This window comes from Schistocerca serialis, chromosome 8 (assembly GCF_023864345.2).
Source record: "Schistocerca serialis cubense isolate TAMUIC-IGC-003099 chromosome 8, iqSchSeri2.2, whole genome shotgun sequence".
NCBI classification, from domain to species: domain Eukaryota; kingdom Metazoa; phylum Arthropoda; class Insecta; order Orthoptera; family Acrididae; genus Schistocerca; species Schistocerca serialis.
This window is the reverse complement of record NC_064645.1, coordinates 25270438-25287945: the sequence shown is the minus strand read 5'-3', so window position 1 is coordinate 25287945 and position 17508 is coordinate 25270438.

The window sequence follows — 17508 nt, the reverse complement described above, 5'->3', positions numbered from 1 at the left end:
CTTCAGGTTTACTGTATCCCTTGGACGTTCTTATTGGCGATGAAACACAAACATTACATCGGAATTAAATTCAAAAGGCACAATGCCGACCTAAGTAGAAGAGGACTAACACTCTCACTTTCTATGATTTGAACCTCTTCTGTGAGTCCAGTTTTAGATTCCGATTCTTCACTTCAGGTTCACTGTATACCTTGCACCTTCTTATTGACGATGAAACACAGAAATTGCATCGGAATTAAATTCAAAAGGCACAATGCCGACCTAAGTACAAGAGGACTGACACTCTCACTTTCTATGATTTGAACCTCTCCTGTGAGTCCAGTTTTCGATTCCTATGCTTCACTTCAGGTTTACTGTATCCCTTGGACCTTCTAATTGACGATGAAACACAGAGTTTGCAACCGAATTGAATACAAAAGTACAATGCCGACTTCAGTACAAGAGGACTGACACTCTAACTTTCTATGATTTGAACTTCTCCTGTGAGTCCAGGTTTAGATTCCGATGCTTCACTTCAGGTTTACTGTATCCCTTGGACCTTCTTATTGACGATGAAACACAGATATTGCATCCGAATTTAATACAAAAATCACAATGGCGACTTAAGTACAAGAGGACTGGCACCCTCATTTTCTATGATTTGAACCTCTCCTGTGAGTCCAGTTTTAGATTCCAATGCTTCACTTCAGATTTACCGTATCCCTTGGACCTTCTTATTGACGATGAACCACAGTAATTGCATCGAAATTAAATTGAAAAGGCACAATGCCGACTTAAGTACAAGAGGACTGATACTCTAACTTTCTTTGATTTGAACATATCCTGTGAGGTCAGATTTAGATTCCGATGCTTCACTTCAGATTTTCTGTATCCCTTGGACCTTCTTATAGACGATAAAACGCAGAAATTGCATCCGAATTTAATACAAATGGCACAATGCCGACTTAAGTACAAGAGGACTGACATTCTAACTTTCTATGATTTGAACCTCTCCTGAGAGTCCAGTTTTAGATTCCGATGCTTCACTTCTTGTTTACTGTATCCCTTGGACTTTCTTGTTGACGATGAACCACCGAAATTGCACAGAAATTAAATTCAAAAGGCACAAAGCCGTCTTAAGTACAAGAGGACTGACACTCTAACTCTCTATGATTTGAACCTCTCCTGTGAGTCCAGTTTTAGATTCCGATGCTTCACTTCAGGTTGACTGTATCCCTTGGACCTTCTTATTGACGATGAAACACAGAAATTGCATTCGAATTTAATACAAATGGCACAATGTCGACTTAAGTACAAGAGGACTGACATTCTCACTTTCTATGATTTGTACCTCTCCTGTGAGTCCAGTTTTAGATTCCGATGCTTCACTTCAGGCTTCCTGTATACCTTGAACCTTCTTATTGACGATGAAACACAGAAATTGCATCCGAGTTTAATACAAATGGCACAATACCGACTGAAGTACAAGAGGAGTGACACTCTATCTTTCTATGATTTGAACCTCTCCTGTGAGTCCAGTTTTTGATTCCGATGCTTCACTTCAGGTTTACTGTATACCTTGCAACTTGTGATTGACAATGAAACACAGGAATTGCATCGGAATTTAACACAGAAGGCACAATGGCGACTTAAGTAAAAGAGGACCGACCCTCTAACTTTCTATGATTTGAACCTCTCCTGTGAGTCCAGTTTCAGATTCTGATGCATCACTGAAGGATTACTGTATCCCTTGCACCTTCTTATTGACGATGAAACACCGAAATTGCATCCGAATTTAATACAAAAGGCACAATACCGACTTAAGTTCAAGAGGAGTGACACTCTAACTTTCTATGATTTGAATCTCTCCTGTGAGTCCAGTTTTACATTCCGATGCTTCACTTCAGGTGTACTGTATCCCTTGGACGTTCTTATTGGCGATGAAATACAAACATTACATCGGAATTAAATTCAAAAGGCACAATGCCGACCTAAGTAGAAGAGGACTAACACTCTCACTTTCTATGATTTGAACCTCTTCTGTGAGTCCAGTTTTAGATTCCGATTCTTCACTTCAGGTTCACTGTATACCTTGCACCTTCTTATTGACGATGAAACACAGAAATTGCATCGGAATTAAATTCAAAAGGCACAATGCCGACCTAAGTACAAGAGGACTGACACTCTCACTTTCTATGATTTGAACCTCTCCTGTGAGTCCAGTTTTCGATTCCTATGCTTCACTTCAGGTTTACTGTATCCCTTGGACCTTCTAATTGACGATGAAACACAGAGTTTGCAACCGAATTGAATACAAAAGTACAATGCCGACTTCAGTACAAGAGGACTGACACTCTAACTTTCTATGATTTGAACTTCTCCTGTGAGTCCAGGTTTAGATTCCGATGCTTCACTTCAGGTTTACTGTATCCCTTGGACCTTCTTATTGACGATGAAACACAGATATTGCATCCGAATTTAATACAAAAATCACAATGGCGACTTATGTCCAAGAGGACTGGCACCCTCATTTTCTATGATTTGAACCTCTCCTGTGAGTCCAGTTTTAGATTCCAATGCTTCACTTCAGGTTGACTGTATCCCTTGGACCTTCTTATTGACGATGAAACACAGAAATTGGATTCCAATTTAATACAAATGGCACAATGTCGACTTAAGTACAAGAGGACTGACACTCTCACTTTCTATGATTTGTACCTCTCCTGTGAGTCCAGTTTTAGATTCCGATACTTCACTTCAGGTTTCCTGTATACCTTGCACCTCCTTATTGACGATGAAACACAGAAATTGTATCCGAATTTAATACAAAAGGCACAAAGCCGACTTAAGTACAAGAGGACTGACTGTCTAACTTTCTATGATTTGAACCTCTCCTGAGAGTCCAGTTTTAGATTCCGATGCTTCACTTCAGGTTTACTGTATGCCTTGGACTTTCTTATTGTCGATGAAACACAGAAATTGCATCCGAGTTTAATACAAATCGAACAATACCGACTTAAGTACAAGAGGAGTGACACTCTAATTTTTCTATGATTTGAACCTCTCCTGTGAGTCCAGTTTTAGATTCCGATGCTTCACTTCAGGTTTACTGTATATCTTGGACTTTCTTACTGACGATGAAACACAGAAATTGCATCCGAATTTAATACAAATGGCACAATGCCGACTTAAGTACAAGAGAACTGACACTCTCACTTTCTATGATTTGAATCCCTTCTGTGAGCCCAGTTTTAGATTCCGATGCTTCACTTCAGGTTTACTGTATACCTTGCACCTTCTTTTTAACGATGAAACACAGAAATTGCATCGGAATTAAATACAAAAGGCACAATGGCGACCTAAGTACAAGAGGTTTGACACTCTCACTTTCTATGATTTCAACCTCTCCTGTGAGTCCAGTTTTAGATTCCGATGCTTCACATCAGGTTTACTGTATCCCTTGGACCTTCTAATTGACGATGAAACACAGAGATTGCATCCGAATTTAATACAAAAGGTACAATGCCGAATTAAGTACAAGAGGACTGACACTCTAAATTTCTATGATTTTGAACCTCTCCTGTGAGTCCAGGTTTAGATTCCGATGCTTCACTTCAGGTTTACTGTATCCCTTGGACCTTCTTATTGACGATGAAACACAGATATTGCATCCGAATTTAATACAAAAATCACAATAGCGACTTAAGTACAAGAGGACTGACACTCTCACTTTCTATGATTTGAACCTCTCCTGTGAGTCCAGTTTTAGATTCCGATGCTTCACTTCAGGTATACTGTATCCTTTGGACCTTCTTATTGACGATGAACCACAGAAATTGCATCGAAATTAAATTCAAAAGGCATAATGCCGACTTCAGTACAAGAGGACTGATACATTAACTTTCTATGATTTGAACCTGTCCTGTGAGGTCAGATTTAGATTCCGATGCTTCACTTCAGGTTTACTGTTTCCCTTGGACCTTCTTATAGACGATAATACACAGAAATTGCATCCGAATTTAATACAAATGCCACAATGCCGACTTAAGTACAAGAGGACAGACATTCTAACTCTCTATGATTTGAACCTCTCCTGAGAGTCCAGTTTTAGATACCCGATGCTTCACTTCAGGTATACTGTATCCCTTGGATCTTCTTATTAACGATGAAACACAGAAATTGCATCCGAATTTAATGCAAATGGCACAATGTCGACTTAAGTACAAGAGGACTGACACTCTCCATTTCTATGATTTGCACCTCTCCTGTGAGTCCAGTTTTAGATTCCGATGCTTCACTTCAGGTTTCCTGTGTACCTTGCACCTGCTTATTGACGATGAAAAACAGAAATTGTATCCGAATTTAATACAAAAGGCACAATGCCGACTTAAGTACAAGAGGACTGACATTCTAACTTTATATGATTTGAACCTCTCCTGTGAGTCCAGTTTTAGATTCCGATGCTTCACTTCAGGTTTACATTATATCTTGGACCTTCTTATTGACGATGAAACACAGAAATTGCATCCGAATTTAATACAGATGGCACAATGCCGACTTAAGTACAAGAGGGCTGACACTCTCACTTTCTATGATTTGAATCGCTCCTGTGAGTCCAGTTTTAGATTCCGAAGCTTCACTTCGGGTTTTCTGTATAACTTGCACCTTCTGATTGACGATGTAACACAGAAATTGCATCGGAATTTAATACAAAAGGCACGATGCCGACTTAAGTCAAAGAGGACAGACCCTCAAACTTTCTTTGATTTGAACCTCTCCTGTGAGTCCAGTTTTAGATTCTGATGCTTCACTTCAGGTTTACTGTATCCCTTGGACCTTCTTATTGACAATGAAACACAGAAATTGCATCGGAATTAAATTCAAAAGGCACAATGCCGACTTAAGTACAACAGGACTGACACTCTAACCTTCTATGATTTCAACCTCTCCTGTAGGTCCAGTTTTAGATTCCGATGCTTCACTTCAGGTTTACTGTATCCCTTGGACCTTCTTATTGACGATGAAACACAGAGTTTGCATCCGAAGTTAATACAAAAGGCACAATGCCGACGTAAGTACAAGAGGACAGACACTCTAACTTTCTATGATTTGAACCTCTCATGTGAGTCCAGTTTTAGATTCCGATGCTTCACTTCAAGTTTAGTGTATCCCTTGGACCTTCTTATTGACGATGAAACACAGAAATTGCATCGGATTTAAACTCAAAAGGCACAATGCCTACTTAAGTAAAAGAGGACAGACACTCTCACTTTCTATGATTTGAACCTGTCCTGTGAGTCCAGTTTTAGATTCCGATGCTTCACTTCAGGTTTACTGTATACCTTGCTCCTTCTTATTGACGATGAAACATAGAAATTGCATCGGAATTCAATACAAAAGCCACAATGCCGACGTAAGTAAAAGAGGCCTGACACTCTAACTTTCTATGATTTGAACCCCTCCTGTGAGTCCAGTTTTAGATTCCGATGCTTCACTTCAGGTATACTGTATCCCTTGGACCTACTTATTAACGATGAAACACAGAAATTGCATCCGAATTTAATACAAATGGCACAATTACGACTTACGTACAAGAGGACTGACACTCTCACTTTCTATGATTTGTACCTCTCCTGTGAGTCCAGTTTTAGATTCCAATGTTTCACATCAGGTTTAGTGTATCCCTTGGACCTTCTTATTGACTATGAAACTCAGGAATTGCATCCGAATTTAATACAAATGGCACAATGCCGACTTAAGTACAAGAGGACTGACACTCTAACTTTCTATGATTTGAACCTCTCCTGTGAATCCAGTTATAAATACCGATGCTTCACTTCAGGTTTACTGTATACCTTGCACCTTCTTATTGACGATGAAACATAGAAATTGCATCATAATTTAATACAAAAGCCACAATGCCGACGTAAGTAAAAGAGGCCTGACACTCTAACTTACTATGATTTGAACCTCTCCTGTGAGTCCAGTTTTAGATTCCGATGCTTCACTTCAGGTATACTGTATCCCTTGGACCTTCTTATTAACGATGAAACACAGAAATTGCATCCGAATTTAATACAAATGGCACAATGTCGACTTAAGTACAAGAGGACTGACACTCTCACTTTCTATGATTTGTACCTCTCCTGTGAGTCCAGTTTTAGATTCCGATGCTTCACTTCAGGTTTCCTGTATACCTTGCACCTTCTAATTGACGATGAAAAACAGAAATTGTATCAGAATTTAATACAAAAGGCACAATGCCGACTTAAGTACAAGAGGACTGACATTCTAACTTTCTATGATTTGAACCTCTCCTGTGAGTCCAGTTTTAGTTTCCGATGCTTCACTTCAGGTTTACTTTATATCTTGGGCCTTCTTATTGACGATGAAACACAGAAATTGCATCCGAATTTAATACAAATGGCACAATGCCGACTTAGGACCAAGAGGGCTGACACTCTCACTTTATATGATTTGAATCCCTCCTCTGAGTCCAGTTTTAGATTCCGAAGCTTCACTTCGCGTTTTCTGTTTAACTTGCACCTTCTGATTGACGATGTAACACAGAAATTGCATCGGAATTTAATACAAAAAGCACAATGACGACTTAAGTAAAGGAGGACAGACCCTCTAACTTTCTATGATTTGAACCTCTCCTGTGAGTCCAGTTTTAGATTCTGATGCTTCACTTCAGGTTTACTGTATCCCTTGGACCCTCTTATTGACGATGAAACACAGAAATTGCATACGAATTTAATACATAAGGCACAATGCCGTCTTAAGTACAAGAGGACTAACACTCTCACTTTCTATGATTTGAACCTCTCCTGTAATTCCAGTTTTAGATTCCGATGCTTCACTTCAGGGTTACTGTATACCTTGCACCTTCTTATTGACGATGAAACACAGATATTGCATCGGAATTAAATTCAAAAGCACAATGCCTACTTAAGTGCAAGAGGACAGACACTCTCACTTTCTATGATTTGAACCGCTCCTGTGAGTCCAGTTTTAGATTCCGATGCTTCACTTCAGGTTTACTGTATTCCTTGGACCTTTTTATTGACGATGAAACACAGAAATTGCATCGGAATTAAATTCAAAAGCACAATTCCGACTTAAGTACAACAGGACTGACACTCTAACCATCTATGATTTCAACCTCTCCTGTAGTTCCAGTTTTAGATTCCGATGCTTCACTTCAGGTTTACTGTATCCCTTGGACCTTCTTATTGACGATGAAACACAGAGTTTGCATCCCAATATAATACAAAAGGCACAATGCCGACGTAAGTACAAGAGGACAGACACTCTAACTTTCTATGATTTGAACCTCTCCGGTGAGTCCAGTTTTAGATTCGGATGCTTCACTTCAGGTTTACTGTATCCCTTGGACCTTCTTATTGACGATTAAACACAGGAATTGCATCCGAATTTAATACTAAAGGCACAATACCGACTTAAGTACAAGAGGAGTGACACTCTAACTCTCTATGATTTGAACCTCTCCTGTGAGTCCAGTTTTAGATTCTGATGCTTCACTTAAGGTTTACTGTATCCCTTGGACCTTCTTATTGACGATGAATCACAGAAATTGCATCCGAATTTAATACAAATGCAACAATGCCGACTTAAGTACAAGAGGACTGACACTCTCACTTTCTATGATTTGAACCTCTCCTATGAGTCCAGTTTCAGATTCCGATGCTTCACTTCAGGTTTACTTTACCCCTTGGACACTCTTATTGAGGATGAAACACAGAAATTGCTTCCGAATTTAATACAAATCGCACAATGCCGACTTAAGTACAAGAGGACTGACACTCTCACTTTCTATGATTCGAACCTCTCGTGTGAGGTCAGTTTTAGATTCCGATGCTTCACTTCAGGTTTACTGTATCCCTTGGATCTTCTTATTGACGATTAAACACAGAAATTGCATCCGAATTAAATACTAAAGGCACAATACCGACTTAAGTACAAGAGGAGTGTCACTCTAACTTTCTATGATTTGAACATCTCCTGTGAGTCCAGTTTTAAATACCGATGCTTCACTTCATGTTTACTGTGTACCTTGCACCGTCTTATTGACGATGAAACATAGAAATTGCATCGGAATTTAATACAGAAGCCACAATGCCGACGTAAGTAAAAGAGGCCTGACACTCTAAGTTTCTATGATTTGAACCTCTCCTGTGAGTCCAGTTTTAGATTCCGATGCTTCACTTCAGGTATACAGTATCCCTTGGACCTTCTTACTAACGATGAAACACAGAAATTGCATCCGAATTTAATACAAATGGCACAATGTCGTCTTAAGTACAAGAGGACTGACACTCTCACTTTCTATGATTTGTACCTCTCCTGTGAGTCCAGTTTTAGATTCCGATGCTTCACTTCAGGTTTCCTGTGTACCTTGCACCTTCTTATTGACGATGAAAAACAGAAAGTGTATCCGAAATTAATACAAAAGGCACAATGCCGACTTAAGTACAAGAGGACTGACATTCTAACTTTCTATGATTTGAACCTCTCCTGTGAGTCCAGTTTTAGAATCCGATGCTTCACTTCAGGTTTACATTATATCTTGGACCTTCTTATTGACGATGAAACACAGAAATTGCATCCGAATTTAATACAGATGGCACAATGCCGACTTAAGTACAAGAGAGCTGACACTCTCACTTTCTATGATTTGAATCCCTCCTGTGAGTCCAGTTTTAGATTCCGAAGCTTCACTTCGGGTTTTCTGTATTACTTGCACGTTCTGATTGACGATGTAACACAGAAATTGCATCGGAATTTAATACAAAAAGCACAATGCCGACTTAAGTCAAAGAGGACAGACCCTCTAACTTTCTATGATTTGAACCTCTCCTGTGAGTCCAGTTTTAGATTCTGATGCTTCACTTCAGGTTTACTGTATCCCTTGGACCTTCTTATTGACGATGAAACACAGAAATTGCATACGAATTTAATACATAAGGCACAATGCCGTCTTAAGTACAAGAGGACTGACACTCTCACTTTCTATGTTTTGAACCTCTCCTGTAAGTCCAGTTTTAGATTCCGATGCTTCACTTCAGGGTTACTGTATACCTTGCACCTTCTTACTGACGATGAAACACAGATATTGCATCGGAATTAAATTCAAAAGCACAATGCCTACACAAGTGCAAGAGGACAGACACTCTCACATTCTATGATTTGAACCTCTTCTGTGAGTCCAGTTTTAGGTTCCGATGCTTCACTTCAGGTTTACTGTATCCCTTGGACCTTCTTATTGACGATGAAACACAGATATTGCATTGGAATTAAATTCAAAAAGCACAATGCCGACTTAAGTACAACAGGACTGACACTCTAACCTTCTATGATTTCAACCTCTCCTGTAGGTCCAGTTTTAGATTCCGATGCTTCACTTAAGTTTTACTGTATCCCTTGGACCTTCTTATTGACGATGAAACACAGAGTTTGCATCCGAAGTTAATACAAAAGGCACAATGCCGACGTAAGTACAAGAGAGCTGACACTCTAACTTTCTATGATTTGAACCTGTCATGTGAGTCCAGTTTTAGATTCAGATGCTTCACTTCAGGTTTAGTGTATCCCTTAGACCTTCTTATTGACGATGAAACACAGAAATTGCATCGGATTTAAACTCAAAAGGCACAATGCTTACTTAAGTAAAAGAGAACAGACACTCTCACTTTCTATGATTTGAACCTGTCCTGTGAGTCCAGTTTTAGATTCCGATGTTCACTTCAGGTTTACTGTATACCTTGCACATTCTTATTGACGATGAAACATTCAAATTGCATCCGAATGTAATATAGAAGGCACAATGCCGACTGAAGTAAAAAAGGACTGACACTCTAACTTTCTATGATTTGAACCTCTCCTGTGAGTCCAGTTTTAGATTCCGATGTTTCACCTCAGGTTTAGTGTATCCCTTGGACCTTCTTATTGACTATGAAACACAGAAATTGCATTCGAGTTTAATACAAATGGCACAATACCGACTTAAGTACAAGAGGACTGACACTCTAACTTTCTATGATTTGAACCTCTCCTGTGAGTCCAGTTTTAGATTCTGATGCTTCACTTCAGGTATACTGTATCCCTTGGACCTTATTATTAACGATGAAACACAGAAATTGCATCCGAATTTAATACAAATGGCACAATGTCGACTTAAGTACAAGAGGACTGACACTCTAATTTTCTATAATTTGAACCTCTCCTGTGAGTCCAGTTTTAAATACCGATGCTTCACTTCAGGTTTACTGTATACCTTGCACCTTCTTATTGACGATGAAACATAGAAATTCCATCGGAATTTAATACAAAAGCCACAATGCCGACGTAAGTAAAAGAGGCTTGACACTCTAACTTTCTATGATTTGAACCTCTCCTGTGAGTCCAGTTTTAGATTCTGATGCTTCACTTCAGGTTTACTGTATATCTTGGACCTTTTTATTGACGATGAAACACAGGAATTGCATCCGAATTTAATACAAAAGGCACAATGCCGACTTAAGTACAAGAGCACTGACACTCTCACTTTGTATGGTTTGAAACTCTCCTGTAAGTCCAGTTTTAGATTCCGATGCTTCACTTCAGGGTTACTGTATACCTTGCACCTTCTTATTGACGATGAAACACAGAAATTGCATCGGAATTAAATTCAAAAGGCACAATGCCGACTTAAGGAAAAGAGGACAGACACTCTCACTTTCTATGATTTGAACCTCTCCTGTGAGTCCAGTTTTAGATTCCGATGCTTCACTTCAGGTTTACTGTATCCCTTGGACCTTCTTATTGACGATGAAACACAGAAATTGCATCGGAATTAAATTCAAAAGGCACAATGCCGACTTAAGGAAAAGAGGACAGACACTCTCACTTTCTATGATTTGAACCTCTCCTGTGAGTCCAGTTTTAGATTCCGATGCTTCACTTCAGGTTTACTGTATCCCTTGGACCTTCTTTTTGACGATGAAACACAGAAATTGCATCCGAATTTAATACTAAGGGCACAATACCGATTTAAGTACAAGAGGAGTGACACTCTAACTCTCTATGATTTGAACCTCTCCTGTGAGTCCAGTTTTAGATTCTGAAGCTTCACTTAAGGTTTACTGTATCGCTTTTGACCTTCTTATTGACGATGAAACACAGAAATTGCATCGGAATTTAATACAAAAGCCACAATGCCGACGTAAGTAAAAGAGGCCTGACACTCTAACATTCAATGATTTGAACGTCTCCTGTGGGTCCAGTTTTAGATTCCGATGCTTCACTTCAGGTATACTGTATCCCTTGGACCTTCTTATTATCGATGAAACACAGAAATTGCATCCGAATTTAATACAAATGGCACAATGTCGACTTACGTACAAGAGGACTGACACTCTCACTTTCTATGATTTGTACCGCTCCTGTGAGTCCAGTTTTGGTTTCCGATGCTTCACTTCAGGTTTCCTGTATACCTTGCACCTTCTTATTGACGATGAAACACAGAAATTGTATCCGAATTTAATACAAAAGGCACAATGCCGACTTAAGTACAAGAGGACTGACATTCTAACTTTCTATGATTTTAACCTCTCCTGAGAGTCCAGTTTTAGATTCCGATGCTTCACTTCTGGTTTACTGTATCCCTTGGACTTTCTTATTGTCGATGAAACACAGAAATTGCATCCGAGTTTAATACAAATGGCACAATACCGATTTATATACAAAAGGAGTGACACTCTAACTTTCTATGATTTGAACCTCTCCTGTGAGTCCAGTTTTAGATTCCGATGCTTCACTTCAGGTATACTGTATCCCTTGGACCTTCTTATTAACGATGAAACACAGATATTGCATCCGAATTTAATTCAAATGGCACAATGTCGACTTAAGTACAAGAGGACTGACACTCTCACTTTCTATGTTTTGTACCTCTCCTGTGAGTCCAGTTTTAGATTCCGATGCTTTACTTCAGGTTTCCTGTATACCTTGAACCTTCTTATTGACGATGAAACACAGATATTGTATCCGAATTTAATACAAAAGGCTCAATGCCGACTTAAGTACAAGAGGACTGACGTTCTAACTTTCTATGATTTGAACCTCTCCTGAGAGTCCAGTTTTAGATTCCGATGCTTCACATCAGCTTTACTGTATCCCTTGGACCTTCTTTTTGACGATGAAACACAGAAATTGCATCCGAATTTAATACTAAGGCCACAATACCGATTTAAGTACAAGAGGAGTGACACTCTAACTCTCTATGATTTGAACCTCTCCTGTGAGTCCAGTTTTAGATTCTGATGCTTCACTTAAGGTTTACTGTATCGCTTGGACCTTCTTATTGACGATGAAACACAGAAATTGCATCGGAATTTAATACAAAAGCCACAATGCCGACGTAAGTAAAAGAGGCCTGACACTCTAACATTCTATGATTTGAACGTCTCCTGTGAGTCCAGTTTTAGATTCCGATGCTTCACTTCAGGTATACTGTATCCCTTGGACCTTCTTATTAACGATGAATCACTGAATTTGCATTCGAATTTAATACAAATGGCACAATGCCGACTTAAGTACAAGAGGACTGACACTCTAACATTCTATGATTTTAACCTCTCCTGTGAGTCCAGTTTTAAATACCGATTCTTCACTTCAGGTTTACTGTATACCTTGCACCTTCTTATTGACGATGAAACATAGAAATTGCATCGGAATTTAATACAAAAGCCACAATGCCGACGTAAGTAAAAGAGGCCTGACACTCTAACTTTCTATGATTTGAACCTCTCCTGTGAGTCCAGTTTTAGATTCCGATGCTTCACTTCAGGTATACTGTATCCCTTGGACCTTCTTATTAACGATGAAACACAGAAATTGCATCCGAATTTAATACAAATGGCACAATGTCGACTTAAGTACAAGAGGACTGACACTCTCACTTTCTATGATTTGTACCTCTCCTGTGAGTCCAGTTTTAGATTCCGATGCTTCACTTCAGGTTTCCTGTATACCTTGCACCTTCTTATTGACGATGAAACACAGAAATTGTATCCGAATTTAATACAAAATGCACAATGCCGACTTAAGTACAAGAGGACTGACATTCTAACTTTCTATGATTTGAACCTCTCCTGAGAGTCCAGTTTTAGAATCCGATGCTTCACTTGTGGTTTACTGTATCCCTTGGACTTTCTTATTGTCGATGAAACACAGAAATTGCATCCGAGTTTAATACAAATGGCGCAATACCGACTTAAGTACAAGAGGAGTGACACTCTAACTTTTTATGATTTGAACCTATCCTGTGAGTCCAGTTTTAGATTCCGATGCTTCACATCAGGTTTACTGTATATCTTGGACCTTCTTATTGACGATGAAACACAGAAATTGCATCCGAGTTTAATACAAATGGCACAATACCGACTGAAGTACAAGAGGAGTGACATTCTATCTTTCTATGATTTGAACCTCTCCTGTGAGTCCAGTTTTAGATTCCGATGCTTCACTTCAGGTTTACTGTATACCTTGCAACTTGTGATTGACAATGAAACACAGGAATTGCATCGGAATTTAACACAGAATGTACAATGGGGATTTAAGTAAAAGAGGACCGACCCTCTATCTTTCTATGATTTGAACCTCTCCTGTGAGTCCAGTTTTAGATTCTGATCCTTCACTGAAGGATTACTGTATTCCTTGGACCTTCTTATTGACGATGAAACACAGATATCGCATCCGAATTTAATACAAATGGCACAATGCCGACCTTAGTACAAGAGGACTGACACTCTCACCTTCTATGATTTGAATCCCTCCTGTGAGTCCAGTTTAAGATTCCGAAGCTTCACTTCGGGTTTTCTGTATAACTTGCACCTTCTGATTGACGATGTAACACAGAAATTGCATCGGAATTTAATACAAATGGCACAATGCCGACTTAAGTAAAAGAGGACAGACCCTCTAACTTTCTATGTTTTTAACCTCTCCTGTGAGTCCAGTTTTAGATTCCGATGCTTCACTTCAGGGTTACTGTATACCTTGCACCTTCTTATTGACGATGAATCACAGAAATTGCATCGGAATTAAATTCAAAAGGCTCAATGCATACTTAAATAAAAGAGGACAGACACTCTCACTTTCTATGATTAGAAACTCTCCTGTGAGTCCAGTTTTAGAATACAATGCTTCAATTCAGGTTTACTGTATACCTTGGACCTTCTTATTGACGATGAAACACAGAAATTGTATCCGAATTTAATACAGAAGACACAATGCCGACTTAAATACAAGAGGACTGACATTCTAACTTTCTATGATTTGAACCTCTCCTGAGAGTCGAGTTTTAGATTCCGATGCTTCACTTCTGGTTTACTGTATCCCTTGGACTTTCTTATTGTCGATGAAACATAGAAATTGCATCCGAGTCTAATACAAATGGCACAATACCGATTTAAGTACAAAAGGAGTGACACTCTAACTTTCTATGATTTGAACCTCTCCTGTGAGTCCAGTTTTAGATTCCGATTCTTCACTTCAGGTATACTGTATCCCTTGGACCTTCTTATTAACGATGAAACACAGATATTGCATCCGAATGTAATTCAAATGGCACAATGTCGACTTAAGTACAAGAGGACTGACACTCTCACTTTCTATGATTTGTACCTCTCCTGTGAGTCCAGTTTTAGATTCCGATGCTTCACTTCAGGCTTCCTGTATACCTTGAACCTTCTTATTGACGTTGAAACACAGAAATTGCATCCGAGTTTAATACAAATGGCACAATACCGACTGAAGTACAAGAGGATTGACACTCTATCTTTCTATGATTTGAACCTCTCCTGTGAGTCCAGTTTTTGATTCCGATGCTTCACTTCAGGTTTACTGTATACCTTGCAACTTGTGATTGACAATGAAACACAGGAATTGCATCGGAATTTAACCCAGAAGGCACAATGGCTACTTAAGTAAAAGAGGACCGACCCTCTAACTTTCTATGATTTGAACCTCTCCTGTGAGTCCAGTTTCAGATTCTGATGCTTCACTGAAGGATTACTGTATCCCTTGCACCTTCTTATTGACGATGAAACACCGAAATTGCATCCGAATTTAATACAAAAGGCACAATACCGACTTAAGTTCAAGAGGAGTGACAATCTAACTTTCTATGATTTGAATCTCTCCTGTGAGTCCAGTTTTACATTCCGATGCTTCACTTCAGGTTTACTGTATCCCTTGGACGTTCTTATTGGCGATGAAACACAAACATCACATCGGAATTAAATTCAAAAGGCACAATGCCGACCTAAGTAGAAGAGGACTAACACTCTCACTTTCTATGATTTGAACCTCTTCTGTGAGTCCAGTTTTAGATTCCGATTCTTCACTTCAGGTTCACTGTATACCTTGCACCTTCTTATTGACGATGAAACACAGAAATTGCATCGGAATTAAATTCAAAAGGCACAATGCCGACCTAAGTACAAGAGGACTGACACTCTAACTTTCTATGATTTGAATCTCTCCTGTGAGTCCAGTTTTCGATTCCTATGCTTCACTTCAGGTTTACTGTATCCCTTGGACCTTCTAATTGACGATGAAACACAGAGTTTGCAACCGAATTGAGTACAAAAGTACAATGCCGACTTCAGTACAAGAGGACTGACACTCTAACTTTCTATGATTTGAACTTCTCCTGTGAGTCCAGGTTTAGATTCCGATGCTTCACTTCAGGTTTACTGTATCCCTTGGACCTTCTTATTGACGATGAAACACAGATATTGCATCCGAATTTAATACAAAAATCACAATGGCGACTTAAGTACAAGAGGACTGGCACCCTCATTTTCTATGTTTTGAACCTCTCCTGTGAGTCCAGTTTTAGAATCCAATGCTTCACTTCAGATTTACCGTATACCTTGGACCTTCTTATTGACGATGAACCACAGTAATTGCATCGAAATTAAATTGAAAAGGCACAATGCCGACTTAAGTACAAGAGGACTGATAATCTAACTTTCTTTGATTTGAACCTATCCTGTGAGGTCAGATTTAGATTCCGATGCTTCACTTCAGATTTTCTGTATCCCTTGGACCTTCTTATAGACGATAAAACGCAGAAATTGCATCCGAATTTAATACAAATGGCACAATGCCGACTTAAGTACAAGAGGACTGACATTCTAACTTTCTATGATTTGAACCTCTCCTGAGAGTCCAGTTTTAGATTCCGATGCTTCACTTCTTGTTTACTGTATCCCTTGGACTTTCTTGTTGACGATGAACCACCGAAATTGCATCGAAATTAAATTCAAAAGGCACAATGCCGACTTAAGTACAAGAGGACTGACACTCTAACTCTCTATGATTTGAACCTCTCCTGTGAGGTCAGATTTAGATTCCGATGCTTCACTTCAGGTTTACTGTATCCCTTGGACCTTCTTATAGACGATAAAACACAGAAATTGCATCTGAATTTAATACAAATGGCACAATGCCGACTTAAGTACAAGAGGACTGACACTATCACTTTCTATGATTTGAACCTCTCCTGTGAGTCCAGTTTTAGATTCCGATGCTTCACTTCAGGTTGACTGTATCCCTTGGACCTTCTTATTGACGATGAAACACAGAAATTGCATTCGAATTTAATACAAATGGCACAATGTCGACTTAAGTACAAGAGGACTGACACTCTCACTTTCTATGATTTGTACCTCTCCTGTGAGTCCAGTTTTAGATTCCGATGCTTCACTTCAGGCTTCCTGTATACCTTGAACCTTCTTATTGACGATGAAACACAGAAATTGCATCCGAGTTTAATACAAATGGCACAATACCGACTGAAGTACAAGAGGAGTGACACTCTATCTTTCTATGATTTGAACCTCTCCTGTGAGTCCAGTTTTTGATTCCGATGCTTCACTTCAGGTTTACTGTATACCTTGCAACTTGTGATTGACAATGAAACACAGGAATTGCATCGGAATTTAACACAGAAGGCACAATGGCGACTTAAGTAAAAGAGGACCGACCCTCTAACTTTCTATGATTTGAACCTCTCCTGTGAGTCCAGTTTCAGATTCTGATGCTTCTCTGAAGGATTACTGTATCCCTTGCACCTTCTTATTGACGATGAAACACCGAAATTGCATCCGAATTTAATACAAAAGGCACAATACCGACTTAAGTTCAAGAGGAGTGACACTCTAACTTTCTATGATTTGAATCTTCCTGTGAGTCCAGTTTTACATTCCGATGCTTCACTTCAGGTTTACTGTATCCCTTGGACGTTCTTATTGGCGATGAAACACAAACATTACATCGGAATTAAATTCAAAAGGCACAATGCCGACCTAAGTAGAAGAGGACTAACACTCTCACTTTCTATGATTTGAACCTCTTCTGTGAGTCCAGTTTTAGATTCCGATTCTTCACTTCAGGTTCACTGTATACCTTGCACCTTCTTATTGACGATGAAACACAGAAATTGCATCGGAATTAAAT